The following is a 19,366-nucleotide window of genomic DNA, read 5'->3' as shown; positions in this document are numbered from 1 at the left end:
AATTAATCTGTTATATTCGAGTCTTAGATCGATATTTATTATGTATATCTATTTCTTTTTTAATTAAGAGTAACCAGAAGAAATTGTAATAGTCGTTTATACAACTTTATTTTCCACGGAGAAAATCCTGATAATATAAAAAAATTAATTGTACGTGCTCCACTTCAGTTCGTTTTGATTCTATCGCAACACATCACGATCGTTCAATTTGCCATGTTGAAGGCTCGAAGTATTCGCGTTATTGGCGAGTTAAAAGACGTTTAAACGTAAATAAGGGGACTAACAATATTCGGGTCACGGTTGTTGCCGGACTCGGCCGCGTTTAATTCTCGTGCGCGAGGAGAGAATAGCGTGGCAAAAGTCGAGGGACGAGAAACATTTAAAACTTTGCTTCGGGCGAAACGTTCGGGTCCGTGCAAATTGTCTACAATGACCTCTTGTCTTGAGAAAATAAAGCAAATATCACGGTCCCTTATTTCATACAGTCCAGTTATTATAATAAAATGTACAGTTATTCTCGACCAAGAAATAACGTAAGTCCATTACAGTTAGATGGAAAAGTTCAGCAAAAATGTCATACAAATAAAAAGCTGTAAAAGTGCATGGAATTTTATTATTTTATCATCACATATTTGCTGTTAATAGCAAGCAAATGTGTCATACGAGAAGGCGTGATGCAGACGCGCGTGTATGTAATTACTTTGGCGGGTGTTTGTAGCATGAATGTGCGCACGTATAGTTATACCTACGTAGGGACGGAGGAGTTGATAATGACGAGCTACCGCATAGTAATTTCACGGCAGAAAGATTTAAAGGGTTCTATGATGTGTCTTCATGATGAGGTACAGATAAATGACACAGAGAGTACGAAATATCAGAATAACAAGCGCGAAAGCGTTCTACGACACGAATTAAAATACGTGATATAAACAGATATAAATAGATGTCGATTATTTCAGCTGACATATAGTGATATGTCTTTGATATTTGAAGTGAATATAAGGGTGACTTCGGATCGAACTCCTTTTTACAAATATATTTAAAGATTATACAATATAAAAACGGCGGCGGCCAGCCGTTTTCCTTTTTTTGGCAGAACACATCGATGTGTGAAGCACTTCGTCTAACATTTATATACCTTCCGTCTGAGCCTTCGGATAAGACGTCAAATCGACAGAAAACTCTGAGAAAGTTTCCAGCTGCTAAGAAAATTCCTATCTTTCGCCCAGACGACGCGCGAGTACCATTCAGAATTTCCTTTTTTTCATATTCTCCATCTTTCCTCTCTCCGTCTGTACTCCTTTCACCGCGCGCTTCTTTCCGTTCTTACCTCATCTTCCTTACCGATATGCATTATGCCATGCTGAAGTTATTGACGACACTTCACCAAGGAATACAGATATTTACATAAACGTCACGACGCTTCCTTAGCGAGATAATAAAATATAAAATCTGTCTAAGAGTCTTTCACCGTAAGAACTTATCTCATTGGTTTTGTTTCTCGATTGCATCATACGTATGTGCTCGCAGTACTTAATTAGCTGTCCTATAAGAGGCACATAAATCAAAACTCCATGATAGTAAAGCATCAATTTTTATGGATAAATTGTAAATCATAAAACGCGAAATACCGAGAGAATGCGTAAGAATTTACAATTTTTGCTTATAATAGTTTTTTGTTAAATGTGTCTCACGTCTGATGCATTTAAAGCGAAATTCATGATCATTATATACGCGCTCTGTCGTAAAAATGAGCCGCTAACAAAACAAAGCATTGTGTACAACAACGTTGTTAAAAATTGTGAACAAAAGAGAAGATAAATAAAGCGATAAAATGTAATTAAATGACATGCAAAACATGACAATATTTATCTTTTTGTCGAAAAACATGTGCTTTAAAATGTATCGATATTTATATTCATTTATAGTAGGAACAGAAAAATGTCCAATTCTTCTTGCAATAATTAAAAAGATCTAATCATATATTGATTTAAAAATAATTTTACATTAATATTAATACAAGCTCTTTATTCAAGACAATAACGGTCATTCATTCTCGGAAACTTTTAACTTTAATTTACATAAGATATTTACATAATTTACAAAAACGCTAACATTCTCCGCGAATTACTCTTACGCGCGAATATTGATAGATCGCACGGTTCGCTGACGCTAGAAATTACACTTTATCGTTACGAGAAAATTCGATATGATATAATTGACAGACTGTAATTTTAATGACACGTTAGCGTAGCACGTAGCGTTGCAAATTGCAGGTTGTGAAATTCATGCTAATGAACAAAATAATTTTCCAGCGGACCTCCGTAAAAGCGACATTTGATAAACCATTATCTTCGGGGATTAACGTGATTACAGATATCTTCACAGACATAATAAATATTGCATAAAACATAAATCAAAACTGAGTAATTCACACAGATGTCCGCGCGAAATTATGATGGTTTGCGCGTACATGAGTTCGTGCATAAGATATGTAAATATCTCTTCGTAAGAGATATTGCACGCGGTGCACGGTGTATATAGCGTGCGAGGTCGGATTAAGCATTCATAACGATCTTTAAAAGCTCGGACACGGGGTGAGATTTCAATGCCCGCGTGGACCACCGGCGGGAGATTGTATATAACGAGTCATCCTGCGAATTTCACGTATTTATGAATACTAGAGTGTGACAGCCTCAACAATGTTACAGCATAGACATACCGATGAAATCTGGTGCAAGAGGTACTAATTATATTATACTAATTATATACTAATATTTACTAATTATAAAGTCCTATAGTCAGCAAGCTATTCAAGATATCAAATGGGCTTCCAAGTCGAGAAATAACTCTAGTTTCATTGATCTTACGATATACCCTGCAAACTCGATAGGGTTTCCTGCTATAACAGATTTATGACGACAGACCCGTCTATCTTCTCGAACGTTAAAATAAGACTACTCGGATATTCACACCTTTATTTCGACTTTCTATTAGTAATACAGATTCGCTAAAGCATCGATCAATAAAACGAGGGTAAGTGACGGTAATAATACAAATGAGAAGATTTTAATAGAAATTATGTCAAATAATATGTTTTAGATATTGTAACTATTTGTAAGCTATTATTTATGAATTGTAAATAGGAATATTAAAGTGCAAAAAGAGCTTTGTAATGATAGTTTCACTTCCTATACATTTGAATGATCCATTCCATTCGAGTAAATTTCCCTCGTAAATTATTTTGTATGCAATTCTTCTTACAAACAACAAATACCGATATAGATTAAACATACGAGTAATTGATGCAAATTACAATAAAAATATATGTTCAATTAATCGAACAAAATTTAAAAAAATGGGATTTGTTATTTGCTCCACGGATAAATTAAAATAAACATAAAATGTAATGTAATCGAAAATGACCAGGCCGAAATTCATCAAATTCAGCTTTTCTACTTTTCAGACTGCACCTTTGACCATGCAATTACGTAGAATTTATGGATGGATTCTTTATTGTTCGTTCATGAATTATTTTATATTTTATTCCAAGATAACGTGGTATATATAAGATATCTTATTAATCTTTGAAGGTACACATGCCTACCCAGGAAAGTGGGGAAAAACGTGCATGGCTAAGACGCTGAATCACGATTTAGCCGAAAAGTCTGCTGTCGAGTGACGAACTCGCAGCGGCGGCTTGCATTGCAAGCTTTACAAATGCGTACGGCGCGTCATGTAAACTGATGTAGACTGATGTAAACTGGCCGGTGGTGCATGCCGCGTTGGTGCGGCAAGGGCACGACGGGTCACGCGAGGGCCTCTAAGACGTCAAGTAGTCGGCTTCAACGTGACGCGAGAATGGCGTGTAATTTTCAAATGAACCATTCAAAACGCATATAGATGGGTCTACCATAAATCACGTCGTGCAGCAGAATGCGTCACATCCGGCACGATCCCTGTACTTCACGGAGAGGCAAGCGCTCTGATTTCTTTTCTGTTTCTTTTTTTTTCGCTTTGTTCGAGCGATATATCATGGGGGTTGGAGAGAAGGGGCTAACAGTAACTATTATTCCTTTTGTATTTTATATTACAAGTCGTATGTTCGGCTATAGATTGCAAAAAAAACCCTAAGTTTCGTATGGATTATCTCGACTAATGCCGATATTTACATCAATTAGTAAGATCTCTAATTCACAATAATATGATATATTTATTAATAATATTCACATCAATAATACCGAATACCCGCATCAAAAATATTCGAATCAATAATAATCATTCAAAAATATTTTGTTATTCAATATAATTAATTAAGAGATGTTCTCGCGTATACATTCTGGTAATCGTCACACAAATCGCGTGATACAGCGCGAGTAGAATCGTTCACTTATAGTTTATCTCGCGATGTTGGCGATTGCATCGGCATATAAGTTATTTCCAGAGAGTTGTAATATACAAGAGTATCTCTCCTCTATCCGGGATTGCCATCCCTTCGTTTACCATCCCACACCGAATCAATCGCACATCGGGGTTCGCTGCGCATCGTTCGGCACTCGATGAAGCGGCGAGGATACAACGATTGATAAATGGTCAATCGTTGACGTATGCCGTAGTCTCCGCTGTCCGCGACCGTCACGAACAGCTGACCAACGTTTTAGTAACATATGGTCGGACAATATTCTCTCGTCCTTATTGCACAGGCTGGACATTAAACCCCTCCGTGATTTTCCTCGGATCAGGATGCGCGACGACTGGCTCGATGAACATTGCTTTCACACAATGGTGAATACAGCAGGAAGGGTGGCGGCTCGGAGCCCAAGAAAGATATGCACGAAACGAAAAGCAGAGATGTTCAATCGCTCGTTATATCATATGATCTACTTTCGTGTATATACAAGCGAAATTTTCTTTCTCTTAATATTCATTTATCTTTTATTATTACTAATCAAGATACACTAAAAAATAATCTATATATTTATATTAATTTAATATAAAAAAGAAGCTTCATTTAGCACTTGACTACCTATATAAATTTTTGTGCAGCTAGCTTCTCTCCCATCGTGCAAGAATAAAAAACGAATGACTTATAAACTGTTAATAAACTTTGGAATCACATAAATTAAAATTGATCTTATGCATCAATGTGCGCTGAAATTTAATTATCTCTTCTTTCATAATCTATATATATATATATATAATCAAATTTAAAATAAAACAGAAGGGATTTTGTGCGGTAGAACTAAAATAGCTATTCGCTATTGATATAATTTCAATTTCGAGCTTTATTCTTGCATGAGAGAAGTTGAATGAACATTTACCTTTCCCCCTACAGAGAAAATTAAATTCCTATCCACAGTAACGAGATCAAAATGTTTAGTTAGCGGAATTCGAAAGTTCATAAATAGTTTATAATTCTAAGTATATTTTTCATATTTATTCATAGATCAATTATACGAGGATATAACGCGATATCATTGCATCAAAAGCTGTGCAGCACGCATATATATTTATGTGGCAAGATAAAACGTTTCTTGAGTTTTTATCTTTGACGGCCATAGGTCGATTTCAGCAGATGTTTCAAGATTACTTGAATGCATCATTGTTATCTATAAATACACATCAGATCGGACATTCTAAGCTGTAACGGTGTACCAGAATGTCGATCGCGATCTTCCGATATCATTACTTAATTCATCATATCTAATATTTACATTAGATACAAACATTACTACCGCAATAAGTCGTAGATCAACCTAAGCAATATATACGATACAGATGCACGAAGATCAAAACTTTCAGCGCACAATATGCTCGAGAGATATATCGAGTAAAATGTCGCTTTGTCATCGGTGATCTTTAAATTTCTCCTGCAAATGCGAAACTTCCGTGATTCCCGAAATAAATTTACAAGCAAGCTTAAATTCGATATCGGTAGAGTATTTCCAGATTCAGAACTTAAGCCGGGTTATTTATAAATCCTCCGTACGAAACCGTTTCGTGCCGTTATAATGTCTGAAAGGCTATTTTCGGTACAAAGCTATAATAGCGTGAGTGTGCTCGTAAAAAGGCAATATTTTACGGCAAGGATATCCTGACCCTGCAGTTTCTGGAGCGAGACGTAGCATAAAATGCACGCCGACAAAAAAATTGCGTTTACCGATAATTGAATGTTTGTATACTTCGCGTATACAGATATATACGCGTGCCTGTCAGATATGTTATGTGTGTATGATATATGCCTTAGAAAATACCGGAATGACGATGGCAAAACACCGGTCTGGCAACGATTCGATATTTCTTCATCTGTCATTAAGTTTTTTATATGCACGTTCATTAAGTCACGATAGTCGGAATTGATTAGTGGCAATTCTTAATAGCGACAAAACGAAAAATTCGCTACTATACTTTCCAGCGCGGACAGTCTCTCCCAAACAATATTTTATATCCTGTCAAGTTGCACAAATAGAACGTTCTTGTCACTGAGATTAATTGAGGAAGGATTACGTAGCGTTTGCATTGCAGCTAATGAGAACAGTTAAAATGTATTAAATTATATAATTTCGTTCTGGATTAATAGTTAATAAAATTGTGGCTCGTAGCTGGTAAAAATCGAATTATGTGTAAGTATCAAAATCATGTAATTAATTATCTTTTCTTTATGAACAGTAGTATGCTGAGTAAGTACATGAAAACAACAGATATAAACTTGATAAATGTGCATAATATTTCAACATAAGCTCTAGCATTCGCATTAAGTAACATTGGTGCTAAAAGTAATGATCACGCCGCTGAAACAGAGTTAAATCTATTTCAGCGGCGAGATCATTAGATCTTAACACTTTTAAGCTACACGGTCACTGTGGTCAACGCATGAGAAGAAAATTGGACGATTGCCCGAAGACAGTGTTCCAAATGGCACTGTCAACATATATAACGTCAAGTTAAATGTCTGGAACTCTAGTGCATTTCTTCAATCAAATATAGCTTCTAGTCCGTAGCGCATGTATATATTTCATATAAAGCGATAACTGTTCATTCACAGTTAATTACAGCTTTGTAATAATATAATAACAGTAATAAATTTTTTTCTGTGAGCAGTTTCGTTAATTAAACATGCAATACATGAATTTCACTCTGATCAGACAATTAGAGAGATATATTAAATACACATACAGTGGCCAATTATTTCGCAGAATTTTATTTTGGTGAACGTGTTTCTTGAGCGAATATATTTTCGTGAGGAAAATACGATAGACGCGATCGAGATTCACAATACAGGATTTATACATAGGTATAGCAGCTATATCTTGATCCGATCAGTTCACAAACGCGATTTAGTACGTATTACCGTGTAATAAAAGCGGTATTACCAGTGCTACCCGTTCCCGTTTTGAATAATTTCGTTTCACTTAACATTCATCGAATTCCGTATAAATCATGACGACGCGTTTAACGTTCCGTATTAAAACGATCGCGCAGATGCGAGCTTCAGAAAGATAGATCCAGATAGTTGGACGAAGTAATATATTTACGGAAGCTTATCGTAACGGTAGGAAGCAATCTGTCCATGTGCACAAATGTGCAGAAGCATCATGCACAACAAAGAAAGAGAAAGAGGTAAAGAAGAATCACTGTGTGTGAGGTGTGCTTCATCAGCAACACTGACTAGCTCGTCGTTGAGCTGACGCGTTAATAAATAGCTTGCACATTGGTTACATAGATTATATAGATAACTACACTGGAGACACGTTTCTTCAACAAGTATGCAAGCGAAATTGGATGTATATATCGCGAGTGTTTTGATAAGCAGCAGGCTCGACATAATAGTTCAATTACTTGCGGTGCCAGTATACACATCTAATGAAAAATAATTCGATAGTTGATTATGCAACGGTGTGATTTTTATATATTTATGAATTAGACTCTAGATTTTTTTTCAGGAATATTTTAATCCTTGTTTCGAACTGTGCGCTTATCTTTTTTCCTTTTACCCGTACGTGTATTCACGCGTTTTAAATCTTGGATGATTGCAGGTAGCAACGTACGAGCAAATCGTAGCATTTGTGCATACAACAATTAGGTATGCAGAAAAGCTACTTTAGGCCGCGCGTGCCCAGCACGACAAGTAGCGATATCCTTTCCTTCTGCCGGACTTTCAGTAATAAATCTGTATTAACAAGGCATGCTGCGATAACGTGCCATTATGCGCGTTAACTGTATGCATACATCATACGCTGCGGCGGAACACAAATCAAAATATCGAGGAAGCTTTCATCATGTTATAATCATTTAACCATATATTAATAATGTAATCTCTATGGAAATATATAATTAACGAATGCGAAACGTAACGCAAATCTGATTAAATAGAAAAAGAGGAACAGAGAAAGAGAAAAGAGAGAGAGAGAGAGAGAGAGAGAGAGAGAGAGAGAAGAGAGAGAGAGAGAGAGAGAGAGAGAGAGAGAGAGAAACGTTGCTAAAATTAACTGGTTCGAATTGGTGATGAAGCTGATGAATCCAAGAACAATGCATGATATCATCGTACTCACACTTGGCTTCTTAACATAGAATTTAATTTGCATCTCATCTAACGATTTACGCGTCGATCTGAATACGGCGTTCTTTGTAAATATCGCGAGTAGACAAAACATCAGTTGAGCAAAACATAAAAAATATGATCTTGAAACGATAAAACAACATCGTAGCGAATTCTCGTCCCTTAATTCATCAGCAAAGAGAAATGTCATTAAATGTAGACACCGTTGTGTCGTAACAGGACCATAAAGTATTCTCGACCTTATAGAATACTATGGAGACTTGAATGTCGCGAGTAATTCTAAGTCATACGTAATATATCTAACGTTTCTATGCCTAATGTACCGTCTGATATTTGCTCCAAGAAGAAATATATGACTATAGGGTCCCAAATAGATTACTTCTGCATGCTTGGTACGTCGACATAAATCTGTTTCTCGTACACACAAGCGTCTTACGCATATTTTCAAATGAACGTACATATTCTGCACATTAACCCATGTGCTACAAACGCCATTATTGTACGTATCGGGGACAAAAAGATTTTCTATTTAACCATGTATTGGATATATTATAATAAGGTAATTTCTATGAGAATACGGAATTACCGAACGTAACTTAAATCCGGTTTTCTTAATAGGGAAAAAAACAGAAATTATAAACATTACAGGACCGTAACTCGTGACAACTATGTACTCGTTATATTTATAAGATGCATGTTCATTTGCAGTAAAAAGTTTAAGACACCGCAGATATAGGCGATACTTCGCATACCACAGGTGAACGGCATGCACAAGCTGTAATTTTGCGCTCGACTATGTGCAAAGACGTCATTAATTGCTAATTTTGCATCGTGCGACATTTGCGGTATTTGTGTGAAAACAGCACTATAGGGAAAATTCGCAAATAAATGTTTGACTGTTGTTTTGTTTGACTGATCGAATTGTAATACGTAAATAGACAAGCGAAAAAGTATCGTTAAGTTCTGTATGATTTTGAAGGTTTTGCAATTGCATGGTTACGCAGAATAGCAGCCCAAAAAGTAAAAAATCCAAATTCGATTTCCGGGTCAATCACGTCTGACACATTATAACTCTACATTATAATTTATGTTTGTTTCGATTTGAGGCAAACAAGTGCAAAATCCCACACTTCCAAAAATTAGAATTATTTCATTTACCATATTTCTTTTAAGTCATAATAGCGAATTTTTATTGTTGTCAAGAGAATCAATATATGTATATGATAAATGGAGGATCGGCAGGCTCAGACGCGCGCGGTGCAAATGTGTGAAATGTGTGAAATGTGGAATATCTAAGCAGGCAGAAGAAAAGAATGCTAGAATGCATAAAAGCACACGCAACATTAGTGCGCCATTCGGAGGAACAATAAGTCGTAATCCAATTAAAGGAAGCAAAAAAGTGTGAACAGGATAATAGTAGATAGATCAAAAATAATGATCAGTTCAAATTGATTATCGAGTTTCGATCGCTGAACGGTGACGCTGTACATATTAAAATGACACAAAAAATATACGTATCATTGCTACTAATATAATCCAAAAGAATCGCGATATCATTCATTGAGTATAAAATCGAATAATTGGTCTTCTCGCAAGATATTTTTAGGAAAGGTGGATCCCATTGTATCCCCACCCCCATTTCCAATCATTCAAAAATGCGGCTGGAATTTTACCTGAGCGAATTCACGAGCAAGTTAATTCTGTGACTGGTATATCGGACAAATCTTTTGAAAAATTCTCCGGGTCAATGTTCCTTCGAAACTACAATACTACGTGACAAGTTTGCCGAATAAAGTGGAATAAAACGTCCACAATGAGAAATTCGTACTTACTAAAGAAGATTGTTTTCTTATATCGATATTTTTTAATCGTGTTACTGTTCTTTGAACTTTGAACTTATATTCCTGCTAGGTGTACTACACAATAAACATATTTTCCGCATTAATTATATAGAGTTAGATTTCCGCAGTTACTCTGTTTCTATGAATGTTAATAAATAAATATTTATTATTATTATATAATATTGCAATTTACAATAATAAAATCTGTAAAAGATTTTATTTTAAATTTAATCTAAATTTAATTAAATTTAAATTCGTCACGAATATAGATATATAAGAATAATTAAATAGGTATAAAGAGAAAAATTTCTAGTTAAATATACGAAAAAAACTATATAAAATCCATCAAGACGTTTTTATTTTTCTTATCCAATAATAAGTAATTCTATCATGATATATAATATTTGTGATACGTGTAATACGTAAAATATATAAATGGCACATGTGCAAAATGGATTTTTATATAGCTACTATTATTATTTAAATTAGTTTGTATTCTGGACGTATGTGATAAATCAATGGACATGTTAAATTATATATCAAAACTAAAATAGTCTAATGGAAAACGTTCAAGGATACGCTTAAGATGCCAACAATAACTATAAACGATTCGTCCTATATTTACACACAATCGAGACACGCGGCATCGAAGTCGTGCCAAATATTAATGTTAAATCAACCATGATACCTTAGAATGTCGCGCATGTGACCCGGATTTTACGAATTTATTCCATATTTGAATCAGCTCTCCCGATTAATATTGAATCGATATAACACTACCAATGAGTTCCAGTCCGTTGGAGATTAATATCAGAGATATTCAATAGAAAATGGAATGCAAATTTACTGCCGGTGCAGCGTATGATAAATCTGTAGGTTTTCATATCACCAATTTCGAAAGCAGTGAGATTCACGTTTGACCACAAACCTCCATTTTCGCCTAAATCGAGACAAATGTATCGCGCGCTTTTCCGCGCGTATGTCACTGTCACTATCAGATTTGGAAATAGATAAATGGATACACAAGAAATCATTTACTTGTAACCTGAGAGAGATAGCTCGGCCAAGACATGCGAACAATAGCATATTGACACATCAATAACATTTTGAAGAACGCATTAAAGAACACAAAATATAAAATAAGAAAATATATATGAGAAAATATACAAAGGAACATTTTTATTTTTGTTCTTCTACTTAGCTCTTCTTTCCATTAAGAAAGATAAAGTCTTAGTAAGATAAAGTGGTCTAAAATAGTTTATATTATCTTATTTACGTCGTAATATACGAGAGAATTTCGTTTAATTAAGACTAATGTGCGATGATACTTTTGGAGTAATCTCACTACATATTTCCTTTCATAATAAAAAAATATTTTAATACATAAAAATTATCTTATCAAATTAATATTTTTTGAAATTGATAGAAACAGCTTCGCGCAATGAAAATTCGTGTGCAATGATCAAAAGTTTTTAAATCATATTCTTCCGAAATAGAGATCCATCCCGCGGTAATTACGAAACTGAAGCTATATGTCAAATTAAATCCAAATCGATTGCCAGCAGCATAGCGCGGCTCTTATTTTTCTGCCTTTTCTCGCATGCGCGCTCATTAATGAGTTTTAGCGTGTTGTAACCGTAACAATGGCCCGAACCATTAAAGGTCTCTTCAAAATAGTTTGTCGGAAAACTGCGGCTGCGTTTATTCGCCCGATACATCGGCGGGACGAATCCGTGGATCCTCGAGACTCGAGACAGGTCCCCGCAATGAATAGCGCGGATGTGAAAGCACTCACGGTGATTTATACGGACCTTTGTGCTCGCGTGCCTTCCGTCACGGATCTATTTTTGGCCCTTTCAAATGATACGCGAAATAATTTTCCACCCGGCCGTATTGCCGCCGCGGCTTCCTCGCGCCGGAAATAGAAGAACCAGAGTATTTCACGAGCATGCGAACGAGCGAGACGAGTCGCGAAATTCGCGAGCTTGTTCTAATGTGTGTGTCCTCTCGTTGTCAAAAAGAATCTCGTATCGTTTAAATCTGACATATATGGAAAAACGGATCTCATCAAGTTCTGCTTAGCAGCGAATTTATATTTCCATTCGGAGAGATGTAATATTGTAATTCATATCAAAAAATTCAGCAAAAAGAATCAAGGTCGTATCTTCTTTAAGCCAAAATCTCCCAAGAGAAAAATATTACGGGCTATATACTTCATTATGAGAGTTATTTATACCGGGAGAATGCGTTAGTGAGAACGTATCAGTCGCGTTAGATCGCGATTCACATTCCATAAAGTGTTTAAGTTTCGTGATTACTAATTTTACTCTTTTAACTCACATATGAAATAATAGTTATTGTGCACTGTTCAACTGTGAGAGACCGACACTAATGTGAACAATGAATTCCGTGTTGGTTTATGCAGGTGTCCGAAAAAAAAAACAAAAAAAGAGAAAAACTTTGTGATAAATAACCTTGTTGTATGAATGCACAATGAGTCGTTAATCATGCCATCGAGTCTTACGTGTGAAACGCGGGTGTCAGCGATATATAGATCGTTGGTACATATTCACATGAATAATTATTATAGTTTTTATTCATTCTCCGTTTCTTGGTCGAATAATTTACTGATTCCTCGCGCGAATTCTGTCTTATTGGCGTTTTTATTCTGCGACGTTCGTATGTCAATACCGCAAGTAATTATTAATGTCGTAGCTTTCCGCGAAAGTTGCCACGAAATCTAAAGGGCAATACAAATTTAGATGCACTCTCCAGACTTCAAGAGTTATTTAATTTTTAAAATGCAACGCTACTCTGGATCACGTGAAATATATTTTGTCTCAATCCGTTATATGATCACATGGCTAAAATAAAAGAGCGCGACCGTTAATAGATAATTAACTTTGCGTATATATCATCAAGCGAAATTTATTTAGCGACTTCAAAAATGTAGAGACTCATATATTGCAGTTTTTACTGTTACGAAAACGTTTGCATTCTTATAATTCGTTTATCTACACGTTTCATTAGTGAACAATCGTTGACTACTTCAAACCATGTACATTCAATTACGCTATTGTGTACAAAAGCCGTATTACGACAATTACACCATTGTGCGTTTGTTCCCTTCGAATGGATTTCACGCGTATAACTCACGCTTGTATGCACGTAAACTTCGACAACAATCGGCAACAAGCGGCAACAAGCGACAACAAGCGACCGTTTAAACAATCATCTCCCGCTAAAAAAATAGTAGAACTTTTTAGGGACAAGTTTGACGTAGTCTAAAATTTATGGAAAGTTACAATATAATCACGATACGATAGAAGACTGAACAAATCGGTCGTTTGAATGCGTATCGAATCGATTTGAGGGACAAATCCTCGTCTCGAGTCATTCAGTATCAACGAATTGAATAAATATATATAAATATACGTCGCGGCTATACGTACGCTCCGTACCGGAACAGTGTTAAATCATCGCGGTGTTAACTCGTTTACGTAATTCGTGACTCTGTTTGGCGAGTAAAAAAATCAATTTTCATATGTGAAGATTTTCGTGATCACATCGCAACTTCGCACACGGCGCACGTGGCGCATGTGGCAATCGAAGTTTCCTTCCGGTTTGGAAAATGTTTCTCGAGTGTTTGCAAGTTTCCAGGGAACATCATACGAGCGTTCCTCGTACGACGCTCCTTGGCCGTAACGTCTATTTGCGTCTATTGACATGTGTCGGCCGCGCCGCTTTTTTATGACTGCTCCGCCGATATTTACAATTGGATACTACGAATCCGGACGATTCGTTTCGCGACGAAAGAGAAAAAAAAACAATAGTAAGCGTGAAAGAATTTAGACTCCGTCGACAGTTTTCGATTTGACATCAAATCGACAAAGGAAGAGGAACATCCGTTCCAGCTGCGAGGTTTAGAAAAAGCCAGCGAAGTCACGTTGCGTTAATGAACAAACACTGGAACAACCAATTCCATCAGAACGACGGATTTCAAATTTCTTGTTTTAAATTACAGAAATGATTGTGCTTTTGTACGAATTTATGTTGACTCTTGTCGAGATAAAAAAATAATTATATATATGTCAATTTATTTTCCTTTAATTTAATTTCGAAATTGTCTATATATAGAATGTCTATATATACTAAAATAATGCTGGTTGTCTAGTGTTAACAATACTATTAACCTTTCTTCACATCATATGGTGTGATCGTGACAATGCGTGGCCATAAATCGCCTTTTGTTACATGTTAGAAACAATTACAATTGCGGGAGTAACGCGTCGAAATAAGGGAATATCTAATATAACCGACGTACGAATAATTTAGATCGAAAATAACTTGGGTCGCGGAAGAAGGCAAAAATACTCTCGAAATTGCGGCTTGATTTAAAGCGTCGCGTCTAACTTAAGTGACGTACACATACATATATCAATGTCAGAACCGGCACACTTTACTCGACTACGTTACCCCCGTTAACGATAAACATACAAAGAGAGCGTTTCGAATTTCGAATAACAATTACGCAAAGCGGCGCGCGTACGTATCAGCGGGCTCGGTTGTCCGCGAGGAAAAAAAGAAAGGGAAAAAAAAGGGGAAATAAAAAGACTTACTTATACGCAGAGAAGATCCAGCCAGCGATCTCGGACTTTCATCGGCAACGCTGCTTCCCCGAACACGAGCCGAACTTCGAACTCGACGACGGCGGCGTCCGTTCTCCGTCCTCCGGTGACGCGGAACTTCGATCCGGTGAAATTCGGACGCGCCGATCGGCGAGAGGGGAGGGGGGGGAGGGAGAGAACCAGGAACGAGCGCGAATGCACGTGGCGGTGGAACGACGCGATACCGCCACGATAAACGGATCGACTCGGTCGCGACGCAACCTCAACGCGCGACGGTCGCAACCAGACTGAACACTGAACTCACTGAACTGACTGAAGTTCGCCGCCGGTCCGCCGCGCCGTCGCCGCCTGCCGCCACCGCTGCTCCGGCCTCCGGCCGCCGGCGCTCCGGCTCCGACCAGCCTGGAAACAGCTGCTCCTCCTTCCTCCTTCACTCCTTCTCCTGTCCCCGTGCCAGAAAACTGCGCGAGGCCGATCTCGGCCTCGCCGGGGTCCTACGGCGAGGCGCAAAGTGCATCTCTTTCCGCGAGAACTGACGCCTTCTCCCGCGAAACCGGTGTCCTGGCGGGTGGCCGCGAGAACGTCTCGCCGTTGATTTATCGGCGCGGAAGAGAGATCGGCCGCACGCGCGCGCGGAGAAACTTGGAAATTTTACGACAAACAGAAACTTTTTGTCACCTGCTTTTTTTTCAGGATCTGTCACGCAGACTCAGAGACGTGGATGGATTCTCGGTTTCGAAATTCCGGATTGGAAACGACTTCCGAATGTCGAACCTGTCCTCTCGCGTTCTACCGCTTGACTTGACGCCTTCGTTTCAGAGTAAACGCGTGACTGACGTGAAGATAGTCGCGTTCGTTTTTTGTGATTCTCGGAACGCATTCGATATCCGACAGGAGAATGCGGTTTCCGAACGTCTAGAAAACTAGTTTCTCTAATTAGATATCGAATGCGTCGGAGACTCATTTAACAAAGAAGAGTGTCTTAACTAATATTTTCACGCCAAATGTGCATACGTAAATTATTTAAATTAGACAAGTATATAGATAACTTCAAACGGGTTTATATAGATAACATATGTACATGTATATTATACGAAATATGATGTAAAGTTTTGGTATTCGATTATAAAAATGATATAAAAATAAAATAAGATAGCGAATCGCGCGAAAATTATTTCCACGAACAATTTACGCGTTCAATAATTCCAACAATTTAGTTCTTGAGTTGAATTCTCCTCATTCTATTCCTATATAGAGTTTGTTATTACAGCGATCTAAACGCGTCAGAACTGATATAATTCCCGGCTTATTATCCCGTTCTGATTCTGGAATCGCGCGCTAGAATCTCTAGCATCACGCACGCGATGTCAATAAACGGTGTCACTCGTTCACAGCGATAGAATCTCGCGGGGACGCGGATGCATCGCGGCCGGATATTCCTGGATCGCGAAAACGCAACGGACGACACGGAGAGTGAGTCGAAGGGAACGAATCGCGTTCATTAAAAACGGGGGAATATTTCCGGGAAACGCGCTAATAATCGTAAAGCGCGCCGACGCGGATATATTCCCGTAAATTTCCGCTTTACGCAAAATAATAATGGTGACGGTATCAAAGTCACACGAGCGCGGCCGTAAAGCTTTTAGCGAGAATTAGTATCGAAAACGGCACGTACGCGACCGGCGCTCGACGGGGTAAAAAAAAATATATATATATCCCTCCCGTATTATATATATATATATTCCAACGCGCCGGGTGTTTCAATCGCCGGGTGAAGGGCGGGCAGGAGAAGGACGAGGAGAGAGCTTTTATTGCCCGGCTTTTATTAACTGACGGGCGCTACGTGTGTCTGTCTTGCTATTACTTACGCCCGCATGACCGGCACGACGTCGTAACCCACCTGCGCGCCATGACGCACCACTTTCGCGCGTCCCGAGATATCGCTGGGTCATGGACGCGCTTTAACCCTTCCCTTTAACCTCCCTTTTACCTCGTTAAATGGGGACCTTTATCGCGCGCGCGTTTACGGAACTCGCGCAGCCATGGCGTGACCTCCGCCGAACTTTGCCAGAAATTCGCGTCCACAGATCCGAAGCTTGACCCGAGTCTTCCGGACCCCAGCATTTCGGGCTCGACGATAAGCCGAAATTTCGAGAGAACGCCCTAAGAGTGATATGCTCGATTATCGGCCCTCGTGACACGCCGAAAGCTCGAAGGCACGCCCGAGGAAATAGGAATGCCGGCAGTCGCCGTGGCTTCGTAAAACCGCGATAATACCACGATGGTATTCCAACATTTCCAACATGCGCACGAGATAATGAAATAATGCCGTTACACCCAGTTACACCTGAATTTGCGCGCGAGTCGCGGCATATTTTGTGCGCATGCCTCGTATCTAGATATTCGCGCATCGTAACTACTGATTATTTGATAATTATTTGGTAATTTAATAATATAACTATTTCTTATAATAATTAAAAAATATATGGTAATAGTAACAACATATATATATGTATAATAGTATATCTTATAATATGTATTATTATTATAACAAATTATTATATAATTGTTATCAATAACTATAATGTATGAATATTAAATACGAGAAGTGCACCCCCCAAATAATATGCCCCGATATGTGGCTCTTTTGACAAAAAAGGTTGAGCATCCCTAAATCTAACAAGCGTGTGCTTCTCTAATTCGCGTTCTGAAAGAGATAGAATGGATCAAAAATAGAACTCGGTTTGAAGAAGTACTAATATCATGAAACGAATCGTTTCGCCGATTAACGAACATGGCGAGGCGAATCTCGCTCGTTAACATCCGTCAAATATCCGAGAAATCGTTCATCCGCCTTACGTAACGCATTGCAGATCAATTAACCTTTACAAGTGCATCCGAGACATTTTTATCAGCACGATATTTATTTTATCGAGCTAAAATCAATGAAATGTCAAGAACACACACGCCACCGTGCGCTCCCCCGTCCGTCGATCGTTGTTTGTAATTGAAAGAAAGTTACGCACATGAACTTTGCTATTTACGCATGAAAGTATACATACATGCTGACATGCATAAAGGCACGTGTCAGTCTACTCAGTCTCGTTAACCCTACATTATACTTGTGTGAGGTTTTTTTAACGTAATCACTCGCGTGAGAATCAGATATCGAATCGATTATGCTTTATCATACATGTAATGTTTCTGTCGTACCTATTAAAATAAATAGAAATATTTATATCGTTAATTAGAAAATAATAAAGAATAGATATAAGAAAAATTTTCATTCAGAAACAACGTACATATTACTCGACTATTAACGTATACAATTAATAAAATTAATTAATTGTATGATTAATAATAAATTAATACATAAGAAATAAATATATAAAAATATATGTACATTTCGCATTTATATCGAAACCCGTATATAAATAAAAAGCTTTCATATATCACGAATAACAAATAAAGGATGGATATTCGAATTCAAATTCTTTTGCATTATAAAAAATCCGACGCAGAGACGATCGAACCGAAGGCAGAATCGAAGGCGTAACATACATATACAATGTCGAAATTTCTTGGTGGGCTGGTGATAAAACGGCAGCCGAATTCAACCTGCGGACTGTAGGTTGGGGACCCTAATTTATAATTAAATAGAGGTGGAAAGTTTTACTATGTGAATTTTGTAGATAATTTCTAAAGCTGAGGTGTATTTTACATCTCACGCGAGTAACGTAAGGTCGACACGTGTAATGTTTAATGATACACGAGAGAATAGACGCCAAGGATACGATCGAGTCGCGCAATTTATTTCCGGCCGCGAATGCTGAAAGCGCAGAAAATCGCGGCTGAAATAAATAGATCTGCAATTGATCCCCCCATTTCATTTTTTTTAAATTTTATTAAGCACGTAGTCGTGCGTCGCTCACGTGCTTCTCGGCGTTTCGACATAGACCTCATTATACGAACGTACGCCTTTATAACGATTAGATCATCATCGTCAGCATCACCCTCGTAGCGGCACTTTCGTTTGCGCCAACCGAGACGCCGTATATCCCGGATGCAATCATTATCATTAAGAACAACCGGGCCTCGCTTCTCTCTCTCTCTCTCTCTCTCTCTCTCTCTCTCTCTCTCTCTCTCTCTCTCTCTCTCTCTTTTTCTTTTTCATTTACTTCTCCTTTACCTTCCGTTTGTCTTTTCCGAAGAGATACAACGACCGACCACGCGCGCCCTGTCATAGCCCACGCGACATTCATTACGACTAATCGGCCCTTCAAATAGTCGCTCTAAACGACATGGACAATTCTCTCATTTGGAATTCCATCCGTCTT

The 19,366-nt window shown here is 37.9% G+C and overlaps 1 protein-coding gene across 4 annotated transcripts in view; it reads right to left on the bottom strand.

The window, feature by feature from the left end:
- Positions 1–15,391, bottom strand: part of Sulf1 (Extracellular sulfatase Sulf1) — a 74,948-nt gene extending 59,557 nt beyond the window's left edge. The window contains exon 1 of one of the 4 annotated variants that reach the window (XM_071709452.1): positions 15,021–15,391. The gene's annotated coding sequence lies outside the window, so the exon portion shown is untranslated. The remainder of the gene's footprint in view (positions 1–15,020) is intronic. The other 3 variants (XM_071709448.1, XM_071709454.1, XM_071709451.1) reach the window with 3 other exon arrangements.
- Between the last annotated feature and the right edge of the window lie 3,975 nt (positions 15,392–19,366).

The sequence above is a fragment of the Temnothorax nylanderi genome, unplaced genomic scaffold (genome assembly GCF_030848795.1).
Source record: "Temnothorax nylanderi isolate EJ_2023f unplaced genomic scaffold, tnyl_v1.0 TNYL_tig0077_pilon, whole genome shotgun sequence".
Lineage (NCBI taxonomy): Eukaryota > Metazoa > Arthropoda > Insecta > Hymenoptera > Formicidae > Temnothorax > Temnothorax nylanderi.
This window is presented reverse-complemented; position numbering and strand designations above follow the sequence as displayed.